Genomic DNA, 2,985 nt, shown 5'->3' with positions numbered 1-2,985 from the left:
GTGGGGGGGGGGGGCTTTGTGCTGCCTCAGTTTCCCAGGAGGCCTGGTCTGGACAGCTCCTCCCTCTGTGGGAAGTCGGGGTTCACGGGAACCCTTTTCGACGCTGACCGACAGATTCTTCCCTCTTCCTTCTTGTTGGACCTTAGTGGGCTGTGGACCAGAAGAACTTGGGCTGCTCCCTGTGGGCGTGGCACCTGGAAAGGGACCCTCGGTGTCCTGCTCCCAGGCTGTCCCAGGCTGCTCTGCTTCCTGTCACCTGTCGGCATGGGCCCCAGGAGCAGCGCTGGCTTTTGGGGGGGAGGGCCCTGGGTTATTTAGCAGCCCCTCAACGTTCCGAGTGTCAGGTGACTCACTGAGGTTTCAGGGACCTGTAGGTCTTCCCTGTTGAGGGACTTTCTGTCCTCCTTTGGCCGGTATGAGCTGTTCAGGAGATGAAGGAGATGAAGGAAAGCGCGACGCCCACCTCTTCCCTGGTCCAGGGTTGTCTTTCCCTGGTGCTATTGCTATTGTGGACTCTGTGTGAGAAGGGGACCTGCCAGAGTAGCAGTCTGCCACTCCCTGCCACTCCCCCGTGGCTTTGTTTCACAGGATTTCTCTTTTTCCTTCTCTTTCCTAGGGATTAAACCCAGGGGTGCTTGCCCACTGAGCATATCCCCAGCCCTTTCTATTTTTTATTTTGAGACAGGTCTCGCGGAGTTGCTTAGGGCTTTTCTAAGTTGCCGAGGCTGGCTTTGAACTGTGATCCTCCTGCCTCAGCCTCCTGAGTGGCTGGGATTACAGGCGTCACTGCCATGCCTACCTTTCTTTCTTTTTGCTTTTTGAATTATACCGAATTCAGCTTATTCTTTTCTGCTCCGGAAGCCCAGTTTTATATTTTCACCGCAACATCCCTCTGACTCTCAGGAAAATAAACATAAATAAATCTGTTTTCTTTTCCTTTTTCTGTCCTATCGAGCTTTTACTCTACTGTGGCACTTAGAAACTGTCATTAGTAATTGAGGCACAGTCAAAGAATTCAATAATATGTGTGGTGAAACAATCAATTAATATAGAATTACAGTTCAGATCTTCTCTGAAATGAAAAAACAAGGCCCGTATAAGCAGCCAGTTTTAATTTAATAACTAGAACCTGCTTCAGGCATATCAATGAAAAAAAAAAAATCCTCCAAAGCAAACCTGAAATAGGAGAAATGTGTTGGAGCCCCTTTTGTTGTGGAGAGTATGCACTGCTTTCTAGAAAAAGCAAGTCAGGTGCTCGGGCATACTTTAAATATCGACTTTTGTATTTTATTTATTTTTTAAAGACTGGATTTAAACTTTTGATATAAAACAGACTTTTAATTTCCCGTTTTTCAAAGATAATATTGAAAGGTCACTCAAGCTTTTAAAGTTTTAAGAAATGACTCATGGTACTACCAGTGTCTTGTGGGCTTCAAAATCAAATTTCCGGTCAGCACTGTGCATTTTGATTTGGCAAACACATACTCTTTTTATGTGTTGTAATGGAACTTATTATGAAAATCTTTTTATGACCATGTTTGACTTGGTAGGTCTTCAGAACATTCTATTTAATAGATAAAAAGAACACTGCATGCTTTAATGAAATATTCTGAATGCTTGTGTCCATTTTAAGATAAACCTTTGGCTAAGATTCATAAAATATGAAGCTTTTCTTCTTATTGCTTTCAGACTTATCTAACAATTTGTATAATCCTGTATATTTGCCATTTACTATGTTTACCATTTCCTAATTTGTAAAGGTGCCCACAGTCAGGTGAATAGTCTCAAGTGGGTGACATTGTTCCCCAGAAACAGCACATGATTAAGAAGTGCCATGTGCAAAGCAGCTGCCCCTCTCCTCCTACCCATGGAGACAGTGGAGACTTCTGTGCCCAGAGAGACAGGGCAGAGCTTTTGCCTGTGGGCCCATGTCATGGCTGAGCTGTCTGAAGGAGTGTGCATGCCTTGGGGAGATGCAGCCCAACCTCTGGATGGGGCCTGGTTCCAGGGACCTGTGGATCTGGCCTGGTGGGGCTTCAGCCCTGATTCAGAGGACCCCTGGAAACCCACTTGCTGCAGACTCTCCCAGACTCTCCTGAGGCCCAACCAAGAGCAAAGTGAATTCCAGTCTCATTTCTGACTAGTTTAAAATTCTCAGCTGGGACTCAGAAATGACTTTCAAGAAATATTTACTGAACACCTACTATGTGTTTCAAGGTCATCCAACTCCAGATTCCCCTAAACTTTGTGTTTTATTTATGAATTCATTTCCCCATACAGAAGTCCGGTATAATCTGTGGCAAGTCAAAGAGATTGAAACAGTCATTGCTACCCTTAAACTTCTTAGAAAGATTCGTTTATTCTATTCTTTAAATTCTTCAAATGTTCTATTATATTTTTTTTCATAATACTCTTTTTTTTCTATTTTTTAGTCTTAAATCACAATCTATTTAGGAAGGTTTGTGTTTCAAGGCTCTCCTCAATCCTGAAGAAATAGTTAACATTTCTGTGGGTTGTGTGTTAATGCTTTAAGAACATCAATTAGGAACAAAAAATGGTGTCCAAGGAAAGACCTCTGCATTAGAAAATTACAGAAAAGTCACCCCAGGAAATGAATAGAAGGCTCTGGGCGTGTGCTGAAGGTGCACCAGGCTCTAAACACTGTGTCAGGTCTCTGGTGATCCAGAGCCACGGTTTAGGATCTCCAGTCCCAAGACTATGGTGGCAGCATCAGCAGGTCTGGGGGTTTTCAAACCCGGGAGAACTTCGGAAGAGTGTGCCCTGAAAGTGCAGGAACTTCCCTCAGGCCGGGAACTCCAGCCCTGCGGCTGTGTCAAGGCCCAGGTCCGGTTGCCTCGGAAGAGGAGCGGGAAACCCTCCGGAAGGGGGTGCGGTTCTGGGGAGCAAGGTCAGCCCCGGACAGGACCAGGCGGCTCGGTCTGCGCCTGGCTCGGCTCAGCCGGCTCCGCTCAGCCCGCGGCAGCT

Source organism: Marmota marmota, unplaced genomic scaffold (assembly GCF_001458135.2).
Source record: "Marmota marmota marmota unplaced genomic scaffold, marMar, whole genome shotgun sequence".
NCBI lineage: Eukaryota > Metazoa > Chordata > Mammalia > Rodentia > Sciuridae > Marmota > Marmota marmota.
The sequence above is the reverse complement of the archived record's forward strand: the minus strand, read 5'-3'. Positions refer to the sequence as shown.